The sequence below is a fragment of the Poecilia formosa genome, unplaced genomic scaffold (genome assembly GCF_000485575.1).
Source record: "Poecilia formosa unplaced genomic scaffold, Poecilia_formosa-5.1.2 Scaffold309, whole genome shotgun sequence".
Classification (NCBI taxonomy): domain Eukaryota; kingdom Metazoa; phylum Chordata; class Actinopteri; order Cyprinodontiformes; family Poeciliidae; genus Poecilia; species Poecilia formosa.
In genome coordinates, this window is record NW_006800248.1 from 565,120 (window position 1) to 578,528 (window position 13,409).

The 13,409-nt window shown below is 38.8% G+C and overlaps 1 protein-coding gene across 4 annotated transcripts in view; it reads right to left on the reverse strand.

Moving 5' to 3' along the window:
• Positions 1–6,036, reverse strand: part of citb (citron rho-interacting serine/threonine kinase b) — a 61,592-nt gene extending 55,556 nt beyond the window's left edge. For 2 of the 4 annotated variants that reach the window (XM_016661066.1, XM_007572856.2), the window contains exon 1: positions 5,681–6,036. The gene's annotated coding sequence lies outside the window, so the exon portion shown is untranslated. The remainder of the gene's footprint in view (positions 1–5,680) is intronic. The other 2 variants (XM_016661068.1, XM_016661067.1) reach the window with 1 other exon arrangement.
• Between the last annotated feature and the right edge of the window lie 7,373 nt (positions 6,037–13,409).

The following is a 13,409-nucleotide window of genomic DNA, read 5'->3' on the forward strand; positions in this document are numbered from 1 at the left end:
TAAGAATCTAAGTACATTGTGAAAAATAAAAAGACTAATAGGACTAAAATGTGCTTTTGAATATTATTCAAACTTGTTCTAAATAAAAAAAATAAGGCAATGCATGCATTCACTGCATTCACATGGTATTTTTATGCTTTTTGTACAACCACTTTCCATCAGCTGCTCCAGTGACACAATCCCACAATCCTGTGCTGCATCACTAATCAAGACAGATTTAGACAGAGATGTTCACCAAGATTCTCCAATAATCCTCTGAGGAACCGCTGGATTTGTAACTGAAATTAAATTAAACAAAGGTCGACTAATTAGGAGACTTCTGAAAAAAAAAAAAGATTTTGCTCTAGATTAACATTTTATTTTGCAGTGTTGGAGCAAAATGATCTGAATACAAATGCAGGAGACCTTTTTAAGATTTTTGCCTGAAAAATGTTTTGATAAACATGCCTGAATTATTTTCTTTCAATTTATAATTTTGCTAAACTTTGTATTTCTTTCCGTACAAAAGCCTACTAAAATGCACAGATGTTTGTAGCTGAACATAATCTGAAAATGTCCTAGTTCTGTAAATACATTTGCCAGGACATTTACACTGCCATGCTGACAACGCTGCATGATTGTTTATTTCTTAAAAATGTTGAGAACTTCCCCATCGGTTTACCAGCAGTAGAGTTGGTGGTTTGGGGCGGAGGGCATCCGAGCACGAGGCACCAGATGGCAAACAGATTTGGCTGTCTTCCTCCCAGATTCGGGCGCTAGCTGACGCTCCGTAATAAGCTGTGCTAACACACTCTGCAGCTGGGATCCACCACTGCAATAATTAACTCTCTAAAAGCAGTTACTAATAACTATTCTTTTAAAAAACTCATCATAACTGCAGGGAAGACAGTATCCCTGCCAATCTGTCTCATCGATAATAACTGAAAAACTTCCGACTCTGTTAATGCAAAAGTGAACTCAGACACGTTTAAATCCAGAAAATGATCGAGTTAGCTTGGTACAGCAGTCTATTTGAAAGATTTTATTCCTTTGTCATCAGCGTGCACTGAGAACAGAACAGTCACATTTCTAGAAGAACTATGGGTTCCATCTCAGTCGAGGAGCTTTTTTTTCTTTTTTTTCGTGGGTTGATTAAAATGTGCTGGGCTGTGAGTCAGAGTTCTTGAAGAGGAGGAGGAGTGGAGAAAGGTTGCATCCTAGTCATTGTGCTGCTCTACATTCAGTCTGGATGACCAGGGCCAGTGCTACTGTATGGGCTGTGGGCAGGAGTGAATCACAGACTTGTTGAAACACTGTAGTGGCACAGATTCCTCTCTAAAAATCAAGCTTTCATGCAGTTCTGAACCTTTTCTGTGCACAAACTGTGGCATTTCTTGCTTGAGTTTGGCTCGACAGAGACAAATTACTAGACCAGGTGTGCTCGGGAACTCAGCTGCCAAAATTCCAAGGTCTAACACAACAGTTTCCAGCAGCCATCTTTAACTTTCAAGCTTAAACAATGTTTATTCAGTTGGAACAACAAGGACTAGCCTGGAGAAAGCCATCCACTAGGGGATGGTACTGGAGGTTGTTGCCAGGATCCTGGGTTCCTTTAGTTTTTTGTGTTTGCTTTCGACTTCCTTGTTTATTCATGAGTAGCTTTAGTTTCTGTCTTTATTTTTGATTCTGAGTAGTTGTTTGTGTATTTTGGTTGGACCTATTGTTCATTCCTTGTGTTAAGTTATTCTTCGTTACTGTTAGAGTTACTTTTCCCTGCTCCCATGTTGCTGTTTACTTCTTCTTGCTCTCTTGTGCCATTTCTCTCTCTCCTCCCTCAGCCTGCCTTCTCCTCCACTCTCACAGCTGCACTCCGTTGGTAATCAGTCCCAGTCCACAATTCTAGCAATCACACTCCCAGTATTTAACCACATCTCCTTCATTCACTTCTAGCTGGATTCTTCCATTTGCCTCATGAACCTGGTCTCCGTATGCTTTTGCTTCCTGTGCTCTTTTTGCTGCTTTGTAAGTTTTTATTTCATTATTTTTTTTAAATTAAATTATTAGCCATCCACTCACCGTCTCAGCCTGTTCTGCATGGGGGTCCAATCATTACCAAAAACATCATGACAGATGTGTTAGTTAATCTGCGAAAATGTGATTTGCCATTTCTGTCACACATTCCAGTTGGTTAAAATCATTTTATTGATATTTAGCAGGAAGTGCCAGAATCTTAAGGAGCACAGAGCAATTTAAGGCTGCCCTTTCCCCACCTGTTGCTACCCATTCACCAAACCTGATCAGGCTGCCTTACAAAAAAAAAATCTGCTACTTAGATAAATTTCAAGTCACCAAAGAAAAAAAATAAGCACAAGTTATCCCATGCATGGAAACTAATAAAATCAGCCCCCACAGCTGGTCCAGAGCTGTTTATGGCTCTAAGCTGAACCTTATTTGGGGACGCCTCCAGTTAAATCCTCCTACACTGACCTGACCTCCGTTTTATACCACGGACTCCTGCTTTGTGTTTCTAAATAAAATCAACTCAGCCTGTTTTAGAGTTATAAACTATAAATAGACTGACTGTGCCGGTGCTAGGCACTGGTAATTATTTTATCAGTTACACTTCATTTACTCATTCCTGTCAGAAAAATGTTGCAAGGCGGTAACAGAGTTGAAATCTAAAAAATCTAGATTATGTCCCTGAATGTTTTAGAAAGAAATCAGTGAATAACCAGGGAGTTATTCGCTTAGCACATTATTTTCTCTTCAGCAGTCGGTACGCAAGCAGATGGTCAAGGGCCAGGTTTAATGATGCCTCCAAAGCAGCAATGGAAATGGCTGTTACTTGCTGATCTATTTACAACCACTTACAATGTGGATAAAATATTTTCCCAGCTCAGACACAAACAGTGAAAAATGTGAAATTGTTTTTTAATGATGAGTGTGTTACACTAATTTTCAAGGTCTATCTTGGTGCAAATTGCCCTGATTGAATTCACACATTCTGACGCCTGACAAAACCAGCAGGGGGAGCTAAATAATTGGATTGTAAATGTCGACTATGGGCTACTGGAAAGTATTGGGGTTACAGTTACTTACTTGGTAATACAACAATACAACAGCCCTTGTATTTAGGTAATGCTGCTATAAAGCCACATTTGGCAAAACATTAACAAATTGCTTCTTAAATTTGACAACAGGAACAGATAGCCTGACTAATTAACATAGTAAATTGGCCTGCTATACTTGAATTATTCCATGAAGAACAAAATAAAAAATATTTAATATCCTGAGCAATAAACACTTGAAAACCACCAACATATTCTCCAAGTTTTCATTTGACACTCTTGATAAAATATACTAGCCAGGCCATAAAATATACTTGGCTTCCTGTGCAATTCAGCTCAATTCTCATCTCCCTTTAGTGATCTTTCTGAGATTTCTCCCATTGAAATTAATTTCTCCAGCAGAATTTCAACCGGGCCAATCAATGAACAGAAGGAGAAGTTATGAATACAAACTATAAGTTTCTGTACTGTTGTAGAGTTGAAGTCTGCTTGTAGTTTTAGCAATGGCAACAGAGGATGTGCACAAAGCCACTCACTCCATGTTGGTCATACTTTCAAATGTTAAACAGTTAAAATTGGAGAAAGAGGAATGTTTAGGATATTTCATTGTATTTTAACAGCAATCCAGTTCAGTTTGGCAAAACATTAACGACCATCTGCAACCAGCACCTTGTTCAATCTACACTTTGTGTCCAGAGGGTCTGAGCTCTTTGCTATTGAGAAACTATTACTTTCTGGAGGCATGGACACTGCGGTTTGAAGTTTTACCCAATTTACCACAGATTGCGTGTGCTGTAAACAATCATCCTCCACTCCAAAGAAAGAAGTAATGCACCAAGCAAGATGTTAATTCAATATTTGGAAGAGCAACATGGACTGAACGGCTTTGTTCACTTTCCTCTGCCATTGCTAAAACTACAGGCAGACTACAATTCTAAAACAGCACAGAAAATCAACGTCGTCGTTCACAACTTCTGTTCGCTGATTGGGTCAGTTGACAAATCCACTTCGATGGGAGAAAGCCCAAACTGAGCTGTGAAGTGGAATAAGAATCAAGTGGATTTGAGTAAGAAGAAAATAGTTGAGCTAAGATAAAAATCTAGTCGTTTCAAACTTCAACAGAGTCTACGCCTTCAGGAAGCAATCGTTTCTCAATAGCCCAAGGTCCAGACCACTTGGATGAAGCAAAGCATAGAACAAGGAGCTGATTTTCACCAGACTAAAAATGTATCAAAACAAACAAATGTTATCCATAAAACTAAAATCAATGTTATGACAAGCTGTAAGAGTATGTTGCTTTCTACTTGGTTGTCTTCAGCCAGAACTACAGCCACAATGAGCCTCTGATAGCTGATTGACTTTTAATCTCCGTGAAGTCCAATGACTGTGCTCCTTTACAGCCACCGTCCTGGATAAGTTAGAGTGCAAACACTTTGAGCCTGTGGGTGCTGCAGACTGCCACTTCAATGTTTCGACACTGAAGTAGTATTTATTTTTGACGTGGCTGAGCTGAGTGAATATCACAATCTATAAAAGTATGCAGAGAGTCTAGAAAAGCACTTCAGAAATCCAGCCTATCATTATATCACAAACCCTGATGACAAAGAGGATCAGTGTGGGCTTCTGAAGAAGCGTTTTGGGAGAATGACACTTGCGGATATGCAGCAGTGGAGATCTCTCTCTCTCACATCGCTGCTGCTCACATCATAACAGACTGGTTCTGAAAAAGTCAGGTTTGACTTCAGACTGAACTCAGGTAGATGTATTTTCCCCATTATTGCTTATTTTTTATTATTTACAAGTCAGTCAGACAAAAGATGAACATGTTAATGAGTAGCCATCCTTACTTACCTACAACTGGTTTATCAAAAGCTATAAATCTGTCGTCAGATCATTTCTAGATGGAATCCTCTTTGCCAGAATAAACACACACAGAATTTATTACATATTTCTTTACATGATATGAATTCCACATTATATTTCATCTCTTTTTAATAAATATCCAGTTGGCTCAGTGTGAAAAAGTCCTGTCAGAAATGTATTTCCTGATCCAGCTGAACAGATGCCAAGGAAAAAAAACTCAGCAAGCTTCCTTCACCTCTCCTCTTCCCTTGCCTGCTGTTTCCATAGCGATACTTTTCTCCAGCCACAGTCTTTATCTTGTTATGCTTTTCTCTTAACTGACTTTGTGATTTTTACCCTTCTTCCTGTTGTCGGATCTGTGAACCTGAACTTCTTAAGCCCCCAAATCATCTGGAACACTCACATTCAGATCATGTAAACTTTGCCATATAACTTCCTCAGTCTGACATGAATTAATCATAATTCTGCAGAGAAATACAAGATCATAACAGAGATTATAAGTACCAACCAAAAAAGGAGAGTTTGAACACGGCTTGAGGGAGTGACATCCATCTGTATGAGTGTGTGATCAGCGGTGAGGACAGATGGGCAAACAGAGACAGCATTTCAGTGTCGTGACCAAGACTAGTGCTATAAGCCCTGCTCAGTGAGATACAGCTGCTGCATAGGCTCGCTGCTGCCTGACTTTACTGTACCTCGTCACTGTACAAATTCTCAACTGTAGGCTCAGCCTCCATCACATAACGATCCCAACATGCTGGAGCACTTACCCGGTGCCGTCCAGAGCCGACAGGTTTTCCACGAAGCTCCTTAGACGCGGCTCCTCCTCGTCCCACGAGCCCGTTCATGTGGGGTGTCCCTCGGAAGCTTCCTGCCAGAACGAGAGCTTCGCTGGTTCATCAAATTTGGAGATGTCATCCTCACCAGGGGGAGAAAGTAAAGCTGATGGAAGAGAGAGATTCGTTGTGGCAGTTTGGATCACAGAGAGGCAGCGAGAGTGAGTGGAGATTGCTGCTCGCGCAGAGGGACGAGGGAGGGAGAGGAGGAACGGAAAGAAGTTGCATTGAAGAGTAATGCAGCAGAACAGTGATTGCCTACTGGAAGCTCTCGCACGCTCATCTTTGTCACCAGTTACCCTCCTGCTGTCACTAAACGGCACAGCTTCCTCTAAACGCGCTAACATATGCAGCTTGGAGAACAAAGTGTGTGCCTATACCTTAGGCACAGTGACACCAAGTAAACAGCCTTATCAAAGAGGATGCTATTACAACACACGATTGGTTATTGAGGGGAACAGAGTACAAAGTTTAGTAAACTTGTTCATAGGGGTGGGCATGTATCATAATGTTTGTCAATTATCATGTTAAATTTTGTATCACGATACAAATTTTGATTTATAGTTGTCACAATAAATTCCAATTAATGATATTTAATACCCCACAAAACAAACCAGTGGTAGTCCCTCACACAGCGGGTTAAACTGACTACAAAGTCGTTATCAGGGAACTCTCTTCACCTGAGTGTCCTGGACATGATGCAGGAGCTGTGATGACAGAATTAAAAAATTAAAAATAAAGAAAATCCATCATCAACTTTCAGCCCAAGATGGCCTACTACCAAATACATCTAGGGACCACCTTGTCATTAAAAGTGGTTTTCAACCCTAGCACACAAATTCAATCAAACCAAACTCCTATTCAGATTAGAGAGGGCATTAATCCCAACCAGACTCCTCCAGGTCACTGCAGTTGCCCATAAGGGCATTTAAGTCTCCAAGGAACTCGAGGGCATTTCCAGGCAGTACCACTTTGAGGACAACATCCTGAGAATGAGTAGGTAATCTGAGCCACTGTTTGGTGTAAAAGCAGCATGGAAAACAACCAGGACCTCCCTTTTTGAAAGGAGAAGCTGCATGATGATCACCCTATAATTCACAAACAAGTATTGCAGCACTGAAATGCTCAGCCATGGGCTTGTGAGAACCTCCACACCCAGCTAAATCCTCTCTTCCTATAGACATCTTCAGACTAGGAGATAGGCCATCCCTCTACAGAGGCTCGTTCCAGAGCAATAGAAATATATTAAACAGTTTTATCCAATTAAATGTTCAGCACATTTTACTTACCAAGAAATATTCATCTTTATGTAATTTATTTGACTGTTTTTGCTACTTTAAGTCAGTGTTTTGAGCGTTTCTTTTCTTTGGAGCTGATGATGTAAAAGTTTTCCCAATCAGTAATAAACTTCCTATTTATCTCATATATTCTTGGTTTTACTGTCCCAGTGTTTATCCTCTCACATCCTAACAATCTCACTTAAAGCGAATAAGTCCCACACTAATAACAAGATTTGTGAATCAAAATCATTTGAACTCTAAAGGACAACATGCTATGTCACCACCTAACAAGATCTTCATTGTCTGGCACACTTAATAAGACTGAGCCTTTATGTGACTGGAAGCCAAGTGACACGTCACTGTGATCAATACATGCACACACGCGCTCACACACATACACACACATACGCACACGCACGCGCACACACACACACACGCACACGCACGCACGCACACGCGCGCACACACACACACAATAACAGATGGCAGAACCTAACCTGACAGGCAGTTCTCTATAATGATGCCAACTCGGACAAAACGTTTATACATCCAATGAAAGCTAGAATACAGGAACTGTGATCTTAAAATATTGACAAATCCTTCCTTCAGACAGATGGGATTCAGATGTCTCAATACAGAGGAAACAAACTTATTTACTTGTTATTTTAATTGTAATTCTTATTTAATGGAAACACCACAATTGTGAAATTTTGTCTTTTCGACACTGACAAAGATTTGTGCACATTTGTAATGAAAACGCAGCTGTAGTAGTTTCTGAATTTCTGCTTCAATTCACTGTCCAATCAACTAAAAACATGCATTTTGGATGCAGTCCAATTCTAAACTGGCCATAGGTGAGGGCATGAATGGTTGTTTGTAGTGTGTGTACACTCATGGTAGAAAGAAGTACGCCCTCTTACTTAAAGGGTTTACTGTATTAAAACATTAAAAAGAATTCCAAAATGATTTACACCCTACACCAAGATCTCAAATATATAGTTTGTACACCTATTACTACTTATTAAATAAAGCCAAAGCCAAAAAGAAGAGCTTTGCCTCAAGAACTAAGTGCATGATTCAACTTATTGTCAAATCATCTTTTCACAGCTCTAACTCAAAGTTTTTGTTTTTTGTATGTCTTAAGTCTCAACTTTTTCCACAACTTGCAAGATTTCATTTCAGTCAAGCTTCAGCTGTTCGACAAATGGCATAACCTTTTACTCTAGAATACTGTGGTACAGACAGGGGGCCAGTCAGCACAGTAACTGCAAAAGGTAAGTCCTGGGTCTGCAGAAAAGTCTCCACATCATCACCCCTCCAGCATCGTACCCCACAGTTTGTATGAGGTTTTCATGCTGATGTGCTGTGTTTGGTTTTTGGCCAGGTGCAGCTACTAAATGTGTGACCAAACTGTCCAGTTTGGATGCATTATTACATAAAGCCAAAGGCAAAACATTGGATACATTTGGATACTAAATGTATCCAAATGTTGTTAATTCAAATCCAGCTTTTTTACACCCAACTCATCTATAAGCCTGACGCATTTAATTGCATGATAGATTAAAATGAGCTCAATAAATTCCATTGTGATGAATATTTTTTGAAAGGCCATTTTGTTTACAGAGTTTTATTTTGGATATTTAAAATGTTTTACAGTTCCAGTACCATGTGTTCTGTACAAAACGATGGCTCATTAGTGTTTTAGAGGGCAAACTTGCATCATTACGCTGTTATTAAATATTATTGTTTATCGCAATAAGTTGTTCTTTTCTGGACAATTTTTTTCTTTCTTATTTTCTTATTTCTTATGACAGACCTAGACATGCAACCATTTCTAGAGGTTTTTCTTCTGGCATCCTTTCCAGAACAAACTAAAATTTTCCAGTCACTCTTTATTATACTCTCATGAACATTCATGTAACTGAGGCCTGAGGTGGAGCCTCTGGGTTTTAGTCCTTTTCTGAACTTTGCACACTCTTGACCCCTGCAGTAAATTTTCTTGGATTTTCACTTCTGGGAAGATTAGCAGCTACTTAAATGTATTCCACTTGTAAACAGTCCTTCAATCCTAGGAATGAAGGAACTGAAGTAGTCTGGAAATAGACTTGTGAGCTTTCTTTAATTTCTATGCAAATGTCTAACCCTTGGCGCTGTGTTAGCACACACCTCTGTGCTCCAGCTAAATGCTAAATTTTCACAGAAGAGGTCACTCTCGTTATTGATTAATCAAGTGCTTTTAATTTGCAGAATCTGGCTTCTGCTTTCCCTCTTATATTCTGCAGAAACAGTAACTAACTCTACACATTGCTTTTTTGAGTTAGGTTTGTTATTTGTTTATTCAATACTGATAGATTGGAATCTATCAAATATTATTTTTTTTATCATGATTAAATTTCATAAAGCCCTGTAAGAAGATGCCATATTTGTATGTATTGGCTGGTCTAGCTATTTGTCCAGGATGTACTGTGCCTTTCATTTACTAGTTGCTGGAACAGAAAGATACAGATGGATTGTCCTAATTAGATAGATCCCCTTGAAGACCCTGGAAGTGGTCAGCAGGGTAATAAAAAATGTTACGATTAAAGAACAACAACAAAAAAAAATAACGTGGAGGAGAGAAACTTCTTCAACAAGAAGCTATCTTATTGATTCCTCCTCATCCTCAAGAAAGAAAAAAAAGTCTATGCAGTGGTCTATAAATATGTTGCTTTAAAATTATGTCATTACATAACACAAGTTTGTATATGTATGTTTGTGACAGTTCACCTATTCATCGAATCTATAACCTTTCACAACAACTAGCGTGGTGAAGCAGCTGCAAAAAAGCCGGCTGGACCATCTGAATTCAAGCACCCTTATCACGGATGAGTCACAAGTGAGAGCAATAAAATTGTCAACAATACTGTTAATGCTACTTTCACCATGTCTGTGAGCATGTTTTACTGACATCAGTAGGAAAAACGATGGCATTTTCAAAGTGATGCCTAGTACTGGGCTTAGGCACGGAGAAAGTCCTGATGTTACCTAGCAACAAGACAGTGTATCCCTCTCAAAGAGCAATCTCAGCTAAACTCTGACCTAAAGCTGGGAAATAAAAACTCTTCTCCACTGGACATTCACTGGTGTCTTATACTTTAATAATTATGTCTGTTCTGTCTCAGATTCTTTGAATCTATTACGTTAAATAATCTTACATGACATAGTCATAGTACTTCTTGTTCATGCAAAAGAGTAAACATTTATTTGGATAAATATTAAACTGCAACAGCAGTCACTATGCTTTAGCAAGACCCAAACTGTTTTTAAGTCACTGTATAAGCATCAGTATATGAACACTGCCATCCACTGGCAATACATTGAACTAAAGTTTCCGTGATATTCTGGGTGGTGTTTCATGCTGATGTAAAGTAGGCCTATCAGAAAACACACTGCAATATAGAGGGTTAAAAAGCCCAGTGTTGTTATATAACAACCTTGGATTCACTGGGAAAAAAAAGGCAGAACCAGGGCCGTATGACTAACAGTCGATGTTACATAAGCGACATTAAGCAACCGAACACATCTCACGGTTTTTAATTATTATAAACTGTAAGTGATAAAGAAGCTAATTTATCACTAAACCTGAGCATACATTTGGTGGACCGTACCACCGGGAAAGAGGAGCTCTAACACAGAACTGTGGGACATATTACAACCATCCATCATTAAAAATTTAAAAAAAAAAATACACCATCACATCGTCACTAAATGAAAATGTTTGATCTGATGTGTGCAAAGGTGCAGCAGCCATGCTGATCATTGTTTACCCGTTTTAAATAATGATGTGTAAGAATGGTTTCCAACCCCTAGAGGGCGCATTTGTCTACTATAAGAAGTGCTGCTTCAGCACTGCTGCTGTTTACATAATTTTAATAATCTAATAATCACATTAAAAAGAAATAAAATAAATACAAATATAGAGTTAATGGATACAGTTTGTGTCTAGTTAATAATTTAATGGGTCTGAAAGCAGGTTGCTGCTGTTGGTATTTTTCCTTCAACCAAGAGCATTACACTAATAAGGATAAAGGAGGCGGCTGCATTGATTCGGCTTAGTGGATTCATCAAAGTCCAGCGTTTTTGATGTGTTATGCGGAAATAATTTATGAGGCACTATGACCCGGCCCCCTGGCCCCTAGTGGACCAGCATGCAGTGACCCACTTCTTTTGTGCCTCCAGTTTATCAGCTCAAGAGGCTTTTGTTTGTATTCAGTAAAAAAGAGTCCAACACACCTCCCCCCCACATGCTAACCTCATCGCAACTCCATCCAACTAATGTTGGATGGAGTAAACATACTAGAATATCTGCAGAAGCTTCAGCTAACCTTTAACAGTCCTACAGAAGAAATCAGTGTGTGGATGTACCACGACTTTCTCCAGCTGAACAGAAACAAAACTGAAATTATTAACTTTGGTCCTAAAGAGGAACATATAGAGTCACACAGCTTCAGAGCTAGAGATCTGGCCCAAAATCTGGGTTTAGCAATGAACTGACCTGAACCTTCAGAGCCACATAAAGACAGTTAGAAAGTTGGCCTTCTGTCATCTGAAGAACATTAAAAGTTCTCCCTGGGTTTTCTCTACCTCCCACAGTCCAAAAATATGACTGTCAGGTTAATTTTGGCCTCTCCAAATTGCCCCTAGGTGTGAGTGTGTGTGTGCATGGTTGTGTCTCTGTGTTGCCCTGCGACAGACTGGCAACCTGTCCAAGGTGACCCCACCTCTCACCTGGAATGTTAGCTGGAGATAGGCACCAGCAACCCTCCCGACCCCACTAGGGACAAAAGTGTAAAGAAAATGGATGGATGGATTTTGCAGTAAGACTTTGGATAAGATCTACAGGAAGAGATATTTCTTTAGCTGTGGTGTCTCTTTAATGGCTCCCTGTTCAAACCAGAATAAAATGTAAAACTATTCCTATTTTAAAACTATTTTGTTTTAATGTAAAACAAAAACTTTATGCTTACAGTTTCTCCTGAGCCATCTCCACAGTTATGCTGCTTAGGGACCCAGGAGTGTTTTTTTCCTTCTCTGCTGAAAGGAAGGTATGACATTTTTATTCAGTGATGTACAGGCAAGATTTTACAGGTCAGTGGTAAGAAGACAAAAGAAATGCTTGTAGACTTTAGTAAGAACAGGATAATTGTCTCCCCATCCAAGATTGATGATGAAAAGGCAGAGCAGGTCATAACTCAAAAGTTTAGTCAATGAAATAGACAATGCACTGTGATTTAATCATGGTGCACAAAGTAAATGCAGGAGACTGCAACAGAGGATGGTCTTTCCTCAGAAAACAACATTTTCAGATTATTCTCCAATTATTTCACAAAGCTCTGTTTTTTCTCTGAGGCTTATTTGCACTTTGAGAAATAAGCATGCTGAGGATCATAACGAACTGCAGTGCATTATTAAATAAGCTGTTAGGGTTATTGGAGTTGACCAGGCATCAGCAGCCCAGCTGAGCTGATTTCTGAAAGGATGGATGATATTCTGGTGGATCCAACACATCCTCTGTTCCCTCGGTTTGCTGATTAGCTTCCAATTCTGTACAGTGTGTAATATTGTGTTCCAAACAATAGTATCATTTTATCTTTGCATTGCTTTGGTCAAATAAATATGCTTTATAAATAAGGTTTGAGTTAAACTGCTATGAACTGAATTGGAAATTAATCAGATTGTATAGAATTAGATTTGATTTAATTGCTTATTAAAGATACTGGACTGTAGTGTATTTTTTCACTAGCTATACACTGACAACACAAACACAACTGGTTAAATAGTACTGACAAGGCTGAAACGATTAATTGAATTAATCATGATGAGCCCATTATTGAAATAATCAAACTAATTTAGAAATCAATTTATCGTTAACTGGAGAATACAGAGTCAAAAATTGGCCATTTGCTGAAAGAACCATATAGTCAGAGGAGTAGTTAAACCAAAACTGTACAAAAAGTGTATAGTTTGCCTAAAGTTTAAGATGAAAAATTGTTGTCTGTAAAGATATATTCTATCCCAGAACTGCTCAAATAGCTTTAGTAGTAATAGTTTTTGCTTCACCCAGTTAAAATTCTGTAAAAAATAAATAAATTAATTAAATTAAATCTTCTATTAAGCACATTTTTCCAAAACACTCAACAGATTAGTAGACAACATTGTTTTAACTGAAGATACAACAAATGATCAAGAGTGCACTACGGGAAAGCTGATATTGCATTAGAATGTTTTTTCTTATTTAGAAAAGGAATTATTTTTTTTATTGAATCTTTCATTGCATGTCTACCTTTGTGCTATATACCGCATAACGCATTAGTATTACACCAGTAATACTGTAATACTGCCAG